We start from the raw sequence: 20721 nt of genomic DNA, 5'->3' as shown, positions 1-20721 counted from the left end.
GTATGAATTTCGACTGAATAAAACTGTGTTCATCAGTATGAATTTCGGATGAACAATACTGTGCCAATCCGTATGAAATAAGGATGAACAATATTGTGCCCATCTGTATGAATTTCGGATGAATAGTACAGTGCTCATCTGTATGAATTCCGGATGAAGAGCATTGTGCCTATCCGTATGAATTCCAGACGAATAATACTGTGCCCATCCATATGAATTGGAAAGAATAATACTGTATCCATCCGTATAAATTCCGGATAAATACATACTGCCCGGGGACAGAATGCGTGTTATTCCCTCCAATGAGTGCATGTTCATGATATCAATCATTAGTATTTACAGTATGTACAGCTGGAATACACAAAAAAGACAAACAAACATACTTCGGTAATTGTTACTTGTGAATTCGACCAATCTCTCGCTCAGTCTTCATCTCCTTCATCTTCCCCGTCTATGCTGTTTGTTTCCCCCTCCTGAAACAAAATCCGGGTATATTAGTATAGAAGATAGAAAAAACAAGCAAAGTCGCTATATCTGTTTGTTTCTGCTGTTCTACATTATTGTAGAATTGCCTCTTTTTCTAATATCAGTTAGAGGAAACAACAGCAGTCGCAATTTGTTTTCCGTTTCTCATGCTCCACAGATTTGCCTCATTTCAGAGTAGGAAACCACAGTCGCTGTTTTTATTCGTTGCCTCCTGTAGTGGAACCAGGATCCGGTGGTTTGAATTACAAATGTTTTAAGGGCAGTTTCCACGCTCCTTTCCTTCATGTTTTCGACCCGTCTTGCAGGCGCTGGTCATGGCGGCTTTAAACAACACGCATTCCAGTTATAGGTTTGGGGTGCGCCCACGTCACTTGACTGTTGTACACTTCCATTCGACCATATTTTGGTTAATAGTTTGCGATCGCGATTTTACTTCGCGGAAAGCGACTGCATTGATATTCCTGGTATGAATCAGTGACTCAGGCAAATGCTTCTGGTATGGGGATATCAGATTCGACTGGACGACGGTAATCAATAAAAAACTGGATATAGAGAGAAAGAGGGGGAGATTGAGAGAGGGGGGGCGGGGGGGGATAGAGAGAAAGCAACTTTGATATGCTAGTTGGTTGGTTTGTTGATTAGCGCGGCTCTCAGCTATATTACAGCTACATGATCTGTGTGGGATCAGCTATATTACAGCTACATGATCTGTGTGCGATCAGCTATCCGATCGGTAAATAACATATAATCGTGTCTTGACCTGAGGATCCAGTGATCAACCGCATGAGCACCTACGCAAGACGATGCTGACCACCCGATCCCGTTTTTTCATCATATACTACAAACATGGTTTGGTGAATACCGATTCTATCCCGGATATTCAATGTGCAGGGGAGAATGCCCTGTTAAAGATTTTATGACTGCTATATGAAGAATATTTTTAAATTTGACGAATCGGAGATAAACTGATGTCACATATTATTCCCTATTTTCACTTGAATCATAAATTCCCTTGCAAACTGATTTGCCGCAGCGTGTATTTGTGACGTGGACCACCGATGGGGCACAGTACGCTCATCTTTTCATTCGTATGAACTCTGTTGAATGGTCAAGTGTAAACACGTGTTAGTTTCAAGCGTACAATGAAATGAACCCGTCAAGAGATGTCTCATGTTCCCCATAATTTCTCCTATTTTCTTTTCTCTATACTGTCGTTTGTGGGTTTTACGTCTGGGACTATTGCACCTTTCCGGTCACTGACGCTAACTTCTTCGTTTCTGGGCTTTCAGGTTCACCATACTTTGGTTAACAGTTCTCGATCGCGATTTTACTTCGCGGAAAGTCTCTGCATTGATATCCCTGAGATAAATCAGTGACTCAGTTCGGCAAATGCATCTTGTATGGCGATATCAGATTCGATTGGTCAACGGTACTTAAATAATCAATAAAAAACTGGGAAGGAGTGAGCGGAGAGCAGAGGGTAGGGGATGGACATCCACTCACTCACTCATCCGTACACTCATTCACACACTCACTCAAAGTATGAACTCGGCGCATAGTCATCCCTATCCTCCATATTAACTGAACCGGGGCGGCTTAGTGGTTTAAGCGTTCGCTCGTCACGCTGAAGATTCGGGTTCAATTCTTCACATGGATACAATATATGAAGCCCATTTCTGGTGTCCCCCGCAGTGATATTGCTGGAATATTGCTAAAAGCGGATCAAACCATACTCACTCACTATTAACTGAAACACGTTCATTCAAAGCATCTCTGCTTTAGAAATAAAATCAGTCTACACGTCACTGCAGTAATGCAATAGGTTGTACACACAAAACTTGCCATGACGTATAGGACAGATTGTTTGGACACAATACCCACAATGAAAGATAATCACAGCCTATTTGTAAGGACACTTCCCTCATTTGCTGTGATCATAATCTAACTTTCGATTTGCTATCAACTCCAAGTATATACATCATACGGTACTACAAAGGTAAAACGTCACCTTGACCTTACAGCTAAGGTGGATTTAATATGGCTGTTCTAGAGGAACACCTCAACACCGACGGCGGTGTGAATAAATACGTCAGTGATATATCCCTGAAACTTGTAACCATGCGAACGGATTAATATCTCCGATAAGCTATTGATGTGACTGAAAGTTAAGATTTGTACAGGAGAAATTCTAAGAATTCATGTGATTCCATGTAAATTGAAACTTCAAAGCTTTTAACTTAACAGTCGCAATTTTCTGCCGACACATTTAATTTGGCGTAAAAGGTAAAATAACGATGAAGATGTTTTGCGGGGATCACTGAAAATCAGCGATGAAATCATGTCCTCGCGAAATGGAGCCCATCATATATCCGAGCAGCTGCTACTTGCGCAGTTTTAGGGGCGGCTGGGTAGCCCCGTGTCTAAAGCGTTCTCTTGTCACGCAGAAGATCCAGGTTCGACTCGACAAATGTGTACTATGTGTAAAGCCCATTTTTGGTGTCCCACGCCGTGATATTGATGGAATATTGCTAAAAGCGGTGGAAAGCCATACTCACTCATGATCAATTACTATGGAGTTAAGTCAGTAAATAAGTAAATCAGTATATAATAGCGTAAATGTTCTTTGGACATAGCATCGTAATTATCATGTTTGACTACAACTGCTATCATTCTTCTGTTACCTTTGAAAAAGTGGTCAAAATCAGAGGTAGTTTTAGTGTTATTTGAGCTTGAATTCCTTGTCCTTGTGCTACCCGGTTGGTAGTTTTATGACTTCAATAATTTATCCGTGTAATTGAATGATTATCTGTCTGGACGTACATGTTCCTATTGGAAACATATATGCACGGGTGCTTATGATACCACTGGTTGTAAGTTCCCGTATTCTGACCTTGACTTTGACCTCGGTATTATCAGATCCGGCGTGGCCTTAAGTAGACGTCGTACAGCTATCAACCTTGAGCAGTCAAAATAAAAAAACGGAAATAGGCAGTGTTCTTAAGGGACAGATAACATCCATACCTCGAGTTATTGTGTGTTATCTACGTGTTCTCTTGGAATATATTTACAACCTGGCTCTTTCTTCCAAACAAGACTTCAGTTGATATGTTGGTACGGTCATTCTGGTTTGCTCAATGATCATATATGATTGCATGTACGTCGATATTTCAGTCTTCTAGACAGACGGACACCATAACACATAACTCATATATAGAATGATTATTTCAGTTTAGATATGACTGAAAGCACACACTGCCACACACATAGACACAGACACACATATACACACACGCACGCGCCACATAGACACAGACACACACAAAGACACACTCATAGACACAGACACATTCACACGTTATATATTTTAGAAATATATGTCTTCAGACACTAAGCATTTGTCTTGGAAAGTCCGCCAGTAGTCTTTGATTTGGAATCACAGGTAAACGAAGCAACCAACAGATGGATCAAACTGTGATCCTTCATCTGATGTTAAAGGTTTCATTGCTTCACCTGCTCATTTGTCTCTGATACATACTTGCGAGCACACACGGTGGCAGAATGCTCAACGGCATCTGTTTCAAAACATTGTACGTTCCCACCAAAGATGAGTGAGCGATTATTGTTTACACCACTTTACAACATTCCATCAATATCACGGCGTGGACACTAGAAACGGGCCTCAGATATTGTACCCATGTGGGGAATCAAATCCGTTCTTCGGCGTGAACGTGTTAACCACGAGCCTTCAAAGATGAAGAACCTGCAGATGGAAACCTTGGATCTAAGCGAGAGCCCCTAAATTCGAGTTCGTCCTTCAGGATGTTCTCATCTCAGTCACGACAGCATTGGTTACATGACGTGTGGGGAGTATCCGATCATCCATAATCATACCACGTCTTTTATCAACATTTTCCTTGAAAGCAGCAGCTGTAGGTATTCCTGATCTTGAAACATCTTCGTGGAGCTCCCTTCCCGCCTGGATCTCGACTGCCCAGTTCTTAACAAATAAGGGGCCTCGTTCACAAGTTGGGTTAGCCTGTTGACTGTTGGATTAGCTTTCCAGTTTGAGATTCTTCATAGCAGCGCTGCAGTTTTGTTTCATCAATATACAATACCTCGTGATTGTAGCGCCTGAAGACATATGCTCCATGGAGGTGTAGTCATATTCAGCATGGAAAATTTGTAATTCGTTCTGTTATCTGTTCAAGGTGCAGAATTCACCCTTCAATACTATTTCATCCACCCCACATCAACCGGTGGAGTACACTTAGACGCCTATCGGAAGAAAAATTGCTACTTTTTAAGTATGGACTGATATGAATATGTAGACCTTGATTTAACTCTTACTGTCAGTGTGAGTTGTAGATGAGTGAGTGTGTGAGCAAGTATTCAGTATTTCAGTATTTCAGTCATACTGTAACATAATCAATACGTCATTGTCAATCTGCCAAAAACAGGTATATGAAATACATCTACAATAATAATATCCTGTTGTTCAAGGACAGTGTAACAACTAGATAATCACCTTTAATTTAAGCAAGAAGCAAAACCTTTTCCACATCCATAAGAAATCTCTGTCAAACGCACAGTCGATTGCACAATTGTGGCTCTTTCATAAGCAGATATCTGTGTCAACGTTATAGAGCTGTATGATGTTGTTTATAAACAAATCGGGTCTGAACCAGACAATCCAGTGACTGTCACCGTACGATTCGATGACACATCATCTGCTTATGAATCACATATACTGAGTCATTTGTTCACTGTTCACATGAAATAATTCGAGAAGATATGGTATAAGTCAAAATAATGCATTGCATGGGACTAGTCTGAGAGCACATGCAGTGGACTGTTTATTAACAAAATCTGAAAAACGGGCTATAGATCGCCAGCGACTGAAGGGAAATCTGCATGAACACTAGCTGGATATATGTCATCCCTTCTGTCACTTACGATTGCAGTCAAATTTAGCCATAATTTAAAATAACAAAATACTAAGGTTTAAAAAAATCTGGTAAGTTCGACTTTACTGTGAATGATCAGGGACGTACACACTTCTTCACTGGGCAAAACCCCTTCCAAGGTACATCTATTAACAATCTCGGTTGCTAATATAAGCTTCCATAAAAACCAAAATAAAAGTATGTCTACAATTGATGTCAATCAAACATTTACTATTCGTTCTCTTTCCTTTATTTAAATCAGTATTTAAATGCCAATTAACATAGCATTTGTGCACAGCACGCAGATTCCAGAATGTAAATCCAAGTCTCAAGATACAAGAATATTCGTATCGATGTGTGTTGGTAAAATGGCGTAGGTACGAAGAAGAATGGATATTTGTATTGATATTTGTTGGTAAATTGGTCTAGGTAGGAAGAGGAAAGAATATTCGTATCTATGTGTATGGTTACAAATATGGAGGTACGACGAGAAAAAAATAATTGCAACGGTTTGGGGGCAAAAGGTATAGGTACAAAGAGGAAAGAATATTTGTATCGGCGTGTTTGGGTAAAAGGTGTACGAAGAGGAAAGAATATTCGTATCGAGGTGTATGGGTAAAAAGATGGGGGTACAAAGAGGAAAGAATATTCGTATCGAGGTGTATGGGTAAAACGATGGAGGTACAAAGATGAAAGAATATTCGTATCGAGGTGTATGGGTAAAAAGATGGAGGTACAAAGATGAAAGAATATTCGTATCGAGGTGTATGGGTAAAAAGATGGAGGTACAAAGAGGAAAGAATATTCGTATCGAGGTGTATGGGTAAAAAGATGGAGGTACAAAGAGGAAAGAATATTTGTATCGAGGTGTATGGGTAAAAAGATGGAGGTACAAAGAGGAAAGAATATTCGTATCGAGGTGTATGGGTAAAAAGATGGGGGTACAAAGAGGAAAGAATATTTGTATCGAGGTGTATGGGTAAAAAGATGGAGGTACAAAGAGGAAAGAATATTCGTATCGAGGTGTATGGGTAAAAAGATGGAGGTACAAAGATAAAAGAATATTTGTATCGAGGTGTATGGGTAAAAAGATGGAGGTACAAAGATGAAAGAATATTCGTATCGAGGTGTATGGGTAAAAAGATGGAGGTACAAAGAGGAAAGAATATTCGTATCGAGGTGTATGGGTAAAAAGATGGAGGTACAAAGAGGAAAGAATATTTGTATCGAGGTGTATGGGTAAAAAGATGGAGGTACAAAGATAAAAGAATATTCGTATCGAGGTGTATGGGTAAAAAGATGGAGGTACAAAGAGGAAAGAATATTCGTATCGAGGTGTATGGGTAAAAAGATGGAGGTACGGAGAGGAAAGAATATTTGTATCGGCGTGTTTGGGTAAAAAGTGTACAAAGAGGAAAGAATATTCGTATCGATGTATGTTGTAAAATGGTGTAGGTACGAAAAGGAAAGAATATTTGTGTAGAAGTGTGTAAGTAAAACTTTCACTTCTATATACAGATAATCCAATTTCATGGATGGGACAGGCTGGTTAATATCTCATCAAATAACTTTATATATCAAATTAATCGATATTTTTCAGCAATTGATATACATTCTTTCGTTGATTATTGTATGAATGAACACCACACCCAGCAATATTCCAGCTATATCTATGGTGGCAGTCTGTAAATAATTGAATTCGGACCAGACTGAGATACAATGACATGTATCAGCTACGTCAGCGAGCCTGACCACCCCATTCCGTAAGATTCATCTTACGACAAGCATGGGTTGCTAAAAGACCTTTTCTAATAGTACTGCTGCATGGAGGATCCAGTTGCACATCCTTTCTAATATTCTTTAAATGATACATTTTGTGTTGTTTGTGCTTAACGTCTGAGTTTGACAGAACATTAAATATATTCCTTCGGTAAATGACGAACTCTGACATTTTTGTCGATTCTGAACACATCGGTTCCTTCCGTGCGTTTAACGCAAAAGGTTACTTTCGTACGTCACCTTTTGCTCTTAAAGACTCGTATATACTCGTATATATATATATATATATATATATATATATATATATGTATATATATAGAGAGAGAGAGAGAGAGAGATAGATATCGTTAATTTGAACGTGTCTCGCTTTTTATCGATTAACTGATTTTACAGCTGTCAGATCTAGCGTTACAGTTATGTGACATGAGGTTATAAAAGACTCACAGTGGCCATAAGGAAGACTAGGTGCATGGTTATACATTTTATCTTTAATCAGTTTTCACATAATGACCTTTGACCCCTTTTATCATCATGGCGGTCTGACGTCTTGTGTACTTGACATTATCAAAGGTGACATCTTGCAGTTACATTTGGTGATATCTTTAAAGGTGGCATCTTTGAGTTAAAGTTGTTGATAACATTAAAGGTGGCATGTTACAGGTACAACTGGTGATATCATTAACGTTGACTTCTTACAGTTACAGTTGATGATATCATTACGGTGGCGTCTCACAGTTATAGTTGATGATATCACTAAGGTGGCGTCTCACAGTTATAGTTGATGATATCATTACGGTGGCGTCTCACAGTTACAGTTCATGATACCATTAAAGGTGGTGTCTTACAGTTATAGTTGAAGAGATCATTAAGACTGCGTCTCACAGTTATATCTAATGATATCATCAAAGTGGCGTCTTACAGTTACAGTTTGTGATATCACTAAGGTGGCGTCTCACAGTTATAGTTGATGATATCATTAAGGTGGCGTCTTACAGTTATAGTTGATGATATCATTAAGGTGGCGTCTCACAGTTATAGTTGATGATACCATTAAGGTGACGTCTTACAGTTATAGTTGATAATATCACTAAAGTGGCGTCTCACAGTCATAGTTGATGATATGATTAAGGTGGCGTCTTACAGTTATAGTTGATGATATCATTAAGGTGGCGTCTCACAGCTATAGTTGATGATATCACTAAGGTGGCGTCTCACAGTTATAGTTGATGATATCATTAAGGTGGCGTCTCACAGTTATAGTTGATGATATCATTAAGGTGGCGTCTTACAGTTACAGTTGATGACATCACTAAGGTGGTGTCTCACAGTATATCATTAAGGTGGCGTCTCACAGTTATAGTTGATGATATCATTAAGGTGGCGTCTCACAGTTATAGTTGATGATACCATTAAGGTGACGTCTTACAGTTATAGTTGATAATATCACTAAAGTGGCGTCTCACAGTTATAGTTGATGATATCACTAAGGTGGCGTCTCACAGTTATAGTTGATGATATCACTAAGGTGGCGTCTCACAGTTATAGTTCATGATATCATTAAGGTGGCGTCTCACAGTTATAGTTGATGATATCATTAAGGTGGCGTCTTACAGTTACAGTTGATGACATCACTAAGGTGGTGTCTCACAGTATATCATTAAGGTGGCGTCTTACAGTTATAGTTGATGATATCATTAAGTTGGCGTCTCACAGTTATAGTTGATTATATCATTAAGGTGGCGTCTCACAGTTATAGTTGATGATATGATTAAGGTGGCGTCTTACAGTTATAGTTGATGATATCATTAAGGTGGCGTTTTACAGTTATAGTTGATGATATCATTAAGTTGGCGTCTTACAGTTATAGTTGATGATATCACTAAGGTGGCGTCTCACAGTATATCATTAAGGTGGCGTTTTACAGTTATAGTTGATGATATCATTAAGTTGGCGTCTCACAGTTATAGTTGATGATATCATTAAGGTGGCGTCTTACAGTTATAGTTGATGATGCCATTAAGGTGGCGTCTTACAGTTATATTTGATAATATCACTAAGGTGGCGTCTTACAGTTACAGTCGATGATATTTTCAAAGGTGACAGCTTGCAATTATAGTTCATAATATCATGAATGGTGGCGTCTTACACTTTCAGTCGATGATATCATTAAAGGTGGTATCTTAGTGTTACAGGTGGTGATCTCAGGTGGCATCTCAGACTTAAAGTGACATCTTCGAGTTGCAACTGATGTTATCTTTAAAGGTTGCTTCTCAAGGTTACAGTTGAAGATTTGTCTTTACCTTTTGACCTTACAGTTACATTTGGTGATTTCACTATCCTTAGCGCCTCTCAGTTCATACAGGTAGGATTCGTACGGATACTTTTGATAGTGTGTTTATGGGACGACCTTCTATTGTTGCTGATATCTCTACAGGACGCTTCTTACAGTAAAAGTTGGCGATATCTGTATAGGAGGTCTCTACAATTAATGTTGGTGATATCTCTACAAGACGTCTCCTACGTTTAAAGTTGATGATATCTCTGTAGGACGTGTTGAATGCGTAGGGAAATAGGAAAATAAATGCGGTTCAGGGACAGTTAGTCAGACTAATTGCCCTCCTGTGTGATAGGATGGCACTGTCCATCGGTGCATTGTAATGAAGTAATGTCTTCTTTAGCCGTCCATATATCGTCATCACGTGATCATGATCTATACATCAGTCTATCGCCACGTAAGACATTCTCTTAACCGTCAGGAAAAGACAGAGATGCGTATGAATATGTTTGTTTTAACATTAAACACAGTGTTTGTTTAGGTTTAAAGTTCGAACGAATATACGTATCTGGGATGGTACATCCCCAGCAGGTTTAAACTATGTCCATAGTTGACATGTAGTGGACTGGAGAAATATTCAGTCTTGGCAATTATTACAACCATATATGCAAACATGGAGAAAGGTTACAACTATGGTGAATGATGAACCGTGGAAGACATGGTGAATACTAGAACTATGGCGAATGGTAACGTTCCCGAAGAAACCTCTGAACATGGTGAATAGCAGTAATCTTGTAGATAATACAATCATAATGAATAGTTTCAATCATTGTGATACTACACATTTTATGAGCAGAAGCGAGGAAAATGTTACACCATTTTCAATAGGTGCGCCTTTGATGAATAGGTACACCCTTGGTGAAAAAGTACACCGTTAGTGAATAGTTACACTCATGGTGAATGGTTACACCCTTGGTGAACAGGTACATCCTCGGTAAATAGGTACGCCGTTAATGAATAGGTACAACCATGGTGAATACTGTAGTTACACCCTTTGTGAATAGGTACAGCCTTGGTGAATAGTTACATCCATGGTGAATAGTTACAACCTTGGTGAATAGTTACGCCCTTGTGAATAGTTACGTCCTTGGTGAATAGTTACACCCATTTTCAATAGTTACACCCTTGGTGAATAGGTACAGCCTTGGTGAATAGTTACATCCATGGTGAATAGTTACAACCTTGGTGAATAGTTACGCCCTTGTGAATAGTTACGTCCTTGGTGAATAGTTACACCCATTTTCAATAGTTACACCCTTGGTGAATAGGTACACTCTTAATGAATACTTACAGCCATGGTGAATACCTATACCCATTGTGACAAGTTGCTACTATAATGAATAGTGATATCTTGGGTGAACAGTTGCAATCAATGAAAATAGGTGTAGCCTTTTAAATAGTTGTAAGCATGATGAACAGTCACACCTATGATGAATAGCAATACTGATTGTGAACAATTATAGCCTTGTTAAACAGTCACATAAATGATAATAATTGCATCCATGGTGAATAGTTACAACGGTGAATTGTTACAACAACGGTGAATTGTTACAACAACGGTGAATTGTTACAACAACGGTGAATAGTTACAACAACGGTGAATTGTTACACCAACGGTGAATTGTTACAACCATGATAACTGCTACAACCTTGGTGGAAAGAAAGTTACAACGTAACATGTTTATGTTTACCGTTATAGTAGAAACAATGTAACAAAACAGAATGCAAATGGAGCGTTTGAGGTCTTATATCTACCTAATTGAGAAAATATCCCCAAAATTATGTCATGACTAATCAGTCAGAGAAGCAGTTGAAAGAAACCTGAATGGTTTGGGGGAATATGTCGTATGAACAACCTTCGTCTGTACAAAAACATAAATGAATAATGACAGGGTTGAAATCGTTATCCTTGTACAAGTCCACCCTGTCGGGATATCACAGGTCGTGTGCTTAAAATACCAACCATAGGCAGTTTAAAACAATATTTGTCTTTAAGCATAAAGTTACTCCTACATAGAATTTCAAATATTTGAATTCGAAGCAATTCTCGTGTGACGGTAAGCCTGAATACCTGCTGAACTGAATTCAGACAGTGTATGTATGTATCCATATCTTAATTTAATGAAATGTATTTCATGTGTGTATGGGTGTGTGTGGGTGTGTGTGCGTGCGTGTACTTAGTTTTATCGATAACGTTTAAAATTTCATTGTAAGTATGCGCAACACGATCACATATTTGCACAGAATATGGAGTTTCATGTTTTTTATCCTTAGCATGTGTGATAGGAAAACATATCGAACTGTAAATTTTTAAAATTCTCACCTAAATGTCCACGAGTTCAACTATATCGAAACCTATTAGTGATAACACTGTAACAATACAAATATGATGATACTACGTGTTCGCGCTTCAAACATTATTCTCGCCACTCATGCATCAAATTAGGACATATAATCCAAAACATCTCTACCTCTATATTTTAAAGATTAATGCCTTGAAAGTTGCACCTCGAAGTTTGCTCCCTCTCAAACCGTATGTTTCTGACAACACAAAAAAACAGGTTTTCTAGCTTAACTTATGTAGAGAACACAAAGTGATTTGGTAGAATGTAAAACTGAAGTTTTAAAATTTATATTAAATTTAGAAATCATCTTTTTTTGAAACCATTCAGGCTTTTTTGTCATTACACACTGGTACATGTTTATTTGAAAAGGAAAGAATGTATGGTGGAAATATTTCTAAAAAAATAATGAAACTTGACTGAATAACATGTATAATTTAATTTTGTTGTGTTTTGTTGTCCTCGTTATTGTACTAAAAGGTAAATGCTGCGTCATGTATATATACACACACATACACACACACACACACACACACACACACACACACAAGTATGTATGTATGTATGTATGTATGTATGTATATACAAGTATACCAAATAATGCTCGAATAGCTACAGCTTACGTCAGAAACGTGTTTGAGTGGCATGTTTAGAAGTTTGGAAGTCAGATAGAAAACGTATATATGGATGACATAGAACAAGTATATATGGATATATATAGAGCAAGTATATATAGTTTTGCTCTGGTATTAAAGAAGGTGTGACCCATATATACTTGTTCTAACTTGTGTCATTACTTTCTGAAACAAACTCCGTGGAAAATATCCGTGAGCACAATTCTATTGCGACTCATAAATACTGTCATAAATACAGAGTGTTTCATTATGGTGAATTTAAGACTATGTCAATACAACTGTCGATCTCATCCTGGATTGTATAGACATATCGACACATCTTCAAATGGTTCCGGGTCATTTCACCCCAAGTAGTTTCACTCGGGTAGTTTAACCCGAGTTGTTTCATCTCATTTTCATGTATGGGTAAATTCTTCCCGCATTAAGACTTGTTTCACCCCTAATCAAGAGCTGTTTCACCCAACTAATTGAGTGTGCATGTATACTGGTATTAATGCTTAAAGCTGTTAATCCTAATTAGGGGATGCTTTCACAACAACCAGGTAAATGCTACTGTGTCTGTGATGAGATGGCATATCGGACTTACGCTTATATCCAATCTAATCTCATGTCACCTCATCGCGCATGTAGATAAGTCAATATTGAGTTACACTTTCATTTCGGCCAATGCGACTGCATGTTTGGAGATCTGTCACAGATGCCTGTGTCTGGTCTGTATGTCTGCATGTTAGTACACAGAGCCCGTATAGGGCCACCCCTTATATACTTTATACCCACTGGTAAATAATGTTTAAATGATACCCTTTAACTATCAAATGAGTAAATTCAATCTGTAAATTGCTATTATTTTATAAACTCATTATTCATTTGTCTATAGTATTTCTATGGGACTTAATCCGATCTAGCAAGCCAATGGGAACAGACACAATTATTCAAACAATCTGAATTGAAACAATTTTATAGTTGATAGTACTAATACTAATTATTTGAATGGGTGAAACAACCTCTGTGGTGAAACTGTATGGGGTGAAACAGCCTGGGGTAAAACTGTGCTGGGGTGAAACTGTGCGCTGTGCGCGGGGGGTGGAGGGGGGGGGGGGGGGGGCTCATTACTCTCAAAACATAGCGTGGTCAGTATAAGGGTATACTCATACCAAATGAAATATATATTTGGTCAATACAACCGGCTATCAACACTACCTCTGAGAATACCCCCGTCTATATGAGCCCATAAGAATACAGCTGGTAAACATACCCTAGGCAATATAAGTCACCTCACACTTATTTAGCTCATTCTGGGTTATAACGGGGCGTTTCCCCAAGGACAATTCAAGACTACTATGCGTAATAATTATACATCAACAGATATTGATAAACATATCCTGGTAAATATAATGACATCATATCAAGAGACCACCTCACGTCGTATCTTGATCGATGCTCATGTTGTTGATCACTGCATTGTATGGACCAAATTCGATTGTTTACAGGCCGCCGCTATGTAGCTAGAATACTGCTGAGTGCGGCATTGAATACCAAACCAACCAACCAACCTTATTTCCATGCATACCTAAACATTTCCAGGTCCATGTAAGGACATATCAACACAAAATAAAAACTAGCCCCGTCACCATGTGGACACAATAGATAGTATTTACAAACATAAACGGGCCAATATTGGGTCATTTCACCCCAAAACCTAAACTGACCCCGTCAAGATAAGGCGACAGTAGATTTTACAAACACCTTTGTCAATACAGGGAAATTTCAACCCCAAACCAGTATAAGGAGACAGTAACTAATATGCACAAACATACCCGGTCAATTATAGGGACATTTCACCAGAAAAACTAAACTAACCCGTCAATGTCAAGAGACGGTAAATAGCATTTACAAACATACCCCGGTCAGTATAGGGACATTTCACCCCCAAACCTAAACTAACCCGTCAATGTCAGGAGATAGTAGATAGTATTTACACACATACCCTTGTCAGTGTAGGGACATTTCAACCAAACTCTCTTTAACCAGTAGGCTATCCCTGGCCCTGTGGAGTTGTAGCGTCCCAAAAAACCCACTATATCTCCAGCTCATTCTGCTGATGCTGATGCAGGTACAAGTAATACTGCAGCAGTTCTACTCCTAACTATTACCAGTGCTACTGCAGTAAATAGCACTACTGCAGCTGCTAAATGTACCGTTAGTGCTACTGCGACTGTTGCTACAGCAACTACTACTACTACTACTTCTACCACTGCTACTCCCGCTGCTGCTGATACTACTACTACTACTACTACTACTACTACTACTGCTGCTGCTGCTGCTGCTGCTGCTGCTGCTCCTCTCTTCTTCCTCCTCCTCCTACTACTACTCCCGCTGTTGCTGATACTACTACTACTACTACTACTACTACTACTACTACTAATGGTGCTACTACTACAATTACTGCTGCTGACATTTCACTCTACATCTACTAATACTCTCAGGACGCACCGTATGAGTAAATATATAAAAATGATATAATATTTCTTGGTCTCTTGACATTACACACAACGTTAGAGCATTTACTCACAGCATAAGAGAAATCGCTAACAGTGCGAGTCAGATACACCCACACACTTAGTACTTAAACATACAACATTTGTTTCGAGTGTTCAACTCGTACATTACTTTTCTTCTCATCTTTTATTGTATCTCTGATGCTGTTTATGCATTGTTTATGATACTGACCCAAATGAATCTGAGTGAATTATTAATATTATTGATAACATAGCCACAAAGTATTACTGCCTCATAATACATTACCAATATTCCTATCGGAAAATTTATTTTTTTCAATGAATCACTCAATTTAGATAAATTAGTGACTGGTGTGTATCCTAAGGTTATCACTGCATATTTTTTCATTTTCATTTTTTTCATTTGTTCTGCATCTGGTTGCTACATATTTTATAGTTCTATGGAACTGAAATTCAAATCGCATGAGATTATTACAGCAGTGTATTAATAGCTGTAATGAATAAACAATTCGTCAATAAAATGGCACATTTTACTGATAAGGCCTCAAACAGTCAAATCTAGAGCACATCAAACAGTCATCGACCATAAATGTATGGTAAAATAACTTTTGTCGGTCATTTTGATATAATGGTCCCGAACATTCTGGTATATAAGGCCATTATGAAGCAACTCCTGGGTGGCTTCAAATGCCATCAGTTCACCACAATGGACAGATTTTTTAAAACATTTTTTCGTCTTTTATAGGCAACTCTACCCAGTCTTCCATATTCTGACCTCGAAAACGTTCAGTGCAGTGAAGCACATTGTTTACTTACTAGAGCAGTGCATTTCCTCTAATTCATGTAAATTCATCAATACATCAATAGAATTATACACCCAGCAGAACTCGTTATTATTTTACTTATCATACTAGAAATGGTACAAAATAATCAGTTTCATATATTTTATTTGTTACGAGTTTAACGTAACTAAATGTCAGTTGAAAATGTCATAACAAATGCAACATAGATACCAAAAAGATAGTATATTTTGTTCTTTTCACGTACATTGTTTTCCTCCAACATTAAGCGGTTACTCAGATTTCGCAGTCCTTGCAATTAAATCTGAGAACACAATAAAAGATGAATACAAAAAAACAATGACATTTTGCCATAAGAAACCCGACATTCTTTAAAACAATATGCTCTTAAATCTTGTCTTTCTTCATTTGTTTTTGCATCATGTATATGTAACAGTCGCTTTGTTTAAAATGTTTTGGTTGTCATATCTCCTTGTAATGTGAGGCATAATTCATTCAGAAATTATCAGATTGTCACATTGTGCGGTTCAGCAAAATCCCCTTGCTCAGCAATTTTGTAACCATTGTAATTCATGCAAATTCAAATCTTGCTATGACGTCACGGGCAGGCTTCACACTGGGACTACTTTCCTTGACGACTCAAGGGTAAATGGGTCACCAGAAAAAGTAGGTCGTAATTAGAATAAAGGGAGGGGCTTATGATGCATTTTAAAAAAATCCTAATAACTTAAGTCTCGCGAGCTCTCGGTGGATATCGATGGTTGCCTTACTCATGTTGAACGGGCTTGATGGTTCTAGTTTAAAGTATCATGCGCGAAGTCAATTTGGATTTTTTTAATCTTTTCAAAGTTTTAAGATAAAAGGTTGACGAAAGTTTGCGAAACAATGTATAACTACAATAAATCAGGACGGAATCGGCACACGCTAGCTCCGTGATATATACATCAATATAGACATACACATATTGTCGCTAGCTGGGAAACGCAGACGATAACAGGCACTATTTTCAGAGAAGGAGACACCGTGAATAAATGGAAGCATTTCCAGACAAGTAAAAATCTTACTCCAGACGTGAACTATTTTAAGACTCACCTGCAGAGTGAAACACATCTACAAGCTTTAGTGGAGATGATGCACCGCCGAACTATATTCGTCTGGATCATCGCGGAGGAATACCCTTTTTCTGGGGGAGTGAAATATATCCAGCAATGGTGTACTTAATATTCAAATTCTCGAAATGCTCGAAATGAGAAATATCTGGACGAATAAGAATATGTGTGTCTGGAGTAGTGATTTATAATTTACACACTTGTCAATACATGTTAAATATTAAACATTATATGTCATATAATTAAATCAATTCTTATGTTTTAAGATCAGGGTCTTCAAATGAAATTTACTTTCAGCATTTTAAGTACCTGCGGATTTTTTGTTTTGTATGAACTGAGAGTACGACCTCAATGCTCGTTATTAGTACTAATGGCAGACTGACCCTTGAAGATCATTGTTAGAATTCTAACTACTGTAGTGTTCAACTACCCTTGTTTGTCGTAAGAGGCGACTGACGTGATCGGGTTGTCAGTCTCGCTGACTTGGTTGACACGTGTTATTATATCCCATTTGCGTAGATCGATGCTCATGCTGTTGACCACTGGATTGCACTATCTAGGTTCGTTTATATACAGACTGCCGTCATATAGCTGTGCGAGGTAAACAACCAAACCAAACCAAACCAAACGGAAAACCCTCATAACCTAAAACGTCAAAACAACAACAGCAGATTTCCACAACCAGGACATCCACAACTAGCATAACAATACTACAACATTTACATCGTGTTGCCACAATTCCACTACTCTGAAGTACATGGTGAGTAATGATGAAGGCGGAAGAAATATTTATCCTACATTTCCAGAAAAAAATAGTCAAACTCCCTATTGCTACATATTTATAATCATATATATATAAATCGTCATAATTATCACCATAAACATACTCAGCAAGAATGATCCGCGCTATCATTAACAGTCAGCAACAAAGAGAGCTACCATTAATCATTGCAGCAACATTTAGATGCCTTAGTCAATGCTAGTAAGCAACAGTGAAAGCTACAATCAGTACTAGTCAGCAACAATGGATGCCTCTATCGGCGCTAGTCAACAACATTAGATGCCACTATTGCCAAAGTAAATGTTAGTCAGCAACAATGAGAGCTACAGGCAATGCTAGTCAGCAACAATGGCTTTCACTGTCAGTGCTGGTCAACAGCAATGAGAACAACAGCCAACGCTTGCCAGCAATAATGGAGAGCCACACTCAGTGAGTATCAGTAGCAATGAAGTTCACTATCAACGCTAGACGGCAATAATGATAGCCAGTCAAAACCCAGTCAGCAGCAATAACTTTCACCATCGATATTAGTCAGCAACAATCAGTCGCGCAGTTAATGGTAGTCAATAAAAACACCACTGTCAACACTACTGAGTAGTATGGCTATTGAACAGCATTCACAACCACTCAACACTATTGAGCAGCATGCACTACCACTGTCACCACTATTGAACTGCATGCACTACCACTCAACACTATTGAGCAGCATGCACTACCACTGTCACCACTATTGAACTGCATGCACTACCACTCAACACTATTGAGCCGCATGCACTACCACTGTAACCACTATTGAACTGCATGCACAACCACTCACCACTATTGAGCAGCATGCACTACCACTGTCACCACTATTGAACTGCATGCAGTACCCTCTGTCTTATTGAGCAGCATGCACTACCACTTTCACCACTACTGAGCCGCATGCATTACCACTGTCACCGCTTTTGAGCCGCGTGCACTACCACTCAACACTATTGAGAAGCATGCACTACCACCGCCACCACTATTGAACAGCATGCACTACCACTGTCACCACTACTGAGCAGCATGCACTACCACCGCCACCACTATTGAGCAGCATGCACTACCACCGCCACCACTATTGAACAGCATGCACTACCACCGCCACCACTATTGAACAGCATGCACTACCACCGTCACCACTATTGAACAGCATGCACTACCACCGCCAACACTATTGAGCAGCATGCACTACCACCGCCACCACTATTGAACAGCATGCACTACCACCGTCACCACTATTGAACAGCATGCACTACCACCGTCACCACTATTGAACAGCATGCACTACCACCGTCACCACTATTGAACAGCATGCACTACCACCGTCACCACTATTGAACAGCATGCACTACCACCGTCACCACTATTGAACAGCATGCACTACCACCGTCACCACTATTGAACAGCATGCACTACCACCGTCACCACTATTGAACAGCATGCACTACCACCGTCACCACTATTGAACAGTATGCACTACCACCGTCACCACTATTGAACAGTATGCACTGCCACTGTCACCACTAGTAAAAGGTATTCACGACCACTTTCACCACTACTGAGCAGCATGCACTACCACCGTCACCACTATTGAACAGTATGCACTACCACCGTCACCACTATTGAACAGTATGCACTGCCACTGTCACCACTAGTAAAAGGTATTCACGACCACTTTCACCACTACTGAGCAGCATGCACTACCACTGTCACCATTATTAAGCAGCATGCACTACCACTTTCACCACTACTGAGCTGCATGTACTACCACTGTCACCAATATTGAGCAGCATGCACAACCACTGTCATCATTATTGAGCAGCATGCTCTACCACTGTCACCAGTAGTCAAAGGTATTCACGACCACCTTCACCACTATTGAACAACACTCACAACCACTGTCACCACTACTGAAAGGCATCCACAGCCACTGTCACCACTATTGAGTAGTATGCACTACCACTGCCACCAGTATTGAACAGCACTGACTACCACTGTCGGAACTATTGAGCAGTATGCACTTCCACTGCGAGCACTGTTGAGCTGCATGTACTACCACTGTCACCCATTTGAACAGAATGCACTACCACTGTCACCACTATCGAACAGTATGCACTATCACTGTCGCAACTATTGAGCAGTATGCACTAACACTGTTATCCGTATTGAACAGCACACAACACTACTGCAGCAATAAGTTCGGGCTACTATAACTATGACATGTCTGCCTTGCTATCCCCGAACCACATTTTATTCCCTTACGCCCAGAACTTTCTGTGATTGCAAAGGTATTATTGACTAAGTCCAGATTTTCCTCAACTTCTAGATCCATTTTCTTTTAGAGTCCATTTTCTGTCTTGAAAGTTACATATTGTCAAGGAATAAGCACCAGGCAGACCCAGAAAATACCGTTAAAGGCTAATAAGGCACACAATCGGACCTTTTAGCCGGCTGTCATTGCTTACTCCATCAACATCCTTCCTTCTACTCCGTCATATCGGTCTTATGACGATTCTGCTTACAGAAATCTTCATCATTTCTACGTGATCAGTATGCTAACTTCTCTGATCACTCACCCGTGAAGATCCGGGTTAGGACTGATCTTCATCAGGCCACGTAAGAAGCGATTAACGGGATCGGATGGTCAGGCTCGCTGACGCTCTTGACACAGATCATCTCATCCCAGCTCATGCTGTTGATCACTTTTGATTGTCTGGTCCAAATTCAATGGTTTACAGATCGTCGCCTTATAACTGCTGTATATATTATTGCTTATTGAGGCGTAAAACTAAACTCATTCACTCTGATGACTTATGGCCATTGGTAATCTCTGGATCGTCTGGTTCAGACTCGATTATATACAGACCGCCACCATAAAGCTGGAAGATCGTTGAGTGCGGTGTTTAAAAAACAAAGAAACCAAACTTTTCATTTTACCACCAGCTTTAATGTATTTAATGTACTT

General features: G+C 39.2%; 1 protein-coding gene and 1 long non-coding RNA gene across 6 annotated transcripts in view; one reads left to right on the top strand and one right to left on the bottom strand.

The window, feature by feature from the left end:
- Positions 1-20721, top strand: part of LOC137290439 (uncharacterized) — a 155422-nt gene that overhangs the window by 69125 nt on the left and 65576 nt on the right. The gene's annotated exons all lie outside the window — the stretch shown is intronic.
- The window catches only part of LOC137290394 (uncharacterized), a 376153-nt gene that overhangs the window by 297306 nt on the left and 58126 nt on the right, over positions 1-20721 (bottom strand). For all 4 annotated transcript variants that reach the window (XR_010957209.1, XR_010957207.1, XR_010957213.1 and 1 more), the window contains exon 3: positions 384-473. The gene's annotated coding sequence lies outside the window, so the exon portion shown is untranslated. The remainder of the gene's footprint in view (positions 1-383; positions 474-20721) is intronic.

Source organism: Haliotis asinina, chromosome 1, assembly GCF_037392515.1.
Source record: "Haliotis asinina isolate JCU_RB_2024 chromosome 1, JCU_Hal_asi_v2, whole genome shotgun sequence".
Taxonomy (NCBI): Eukaryota; Metazoa; Mollusca; class Gastropoda; order Lepetellida; family Haliotidae; genus Haliotis; species Haliotis asinina.
This window is presented reverse-complemented; position numbering and strand designations above follow the sequence as displayed.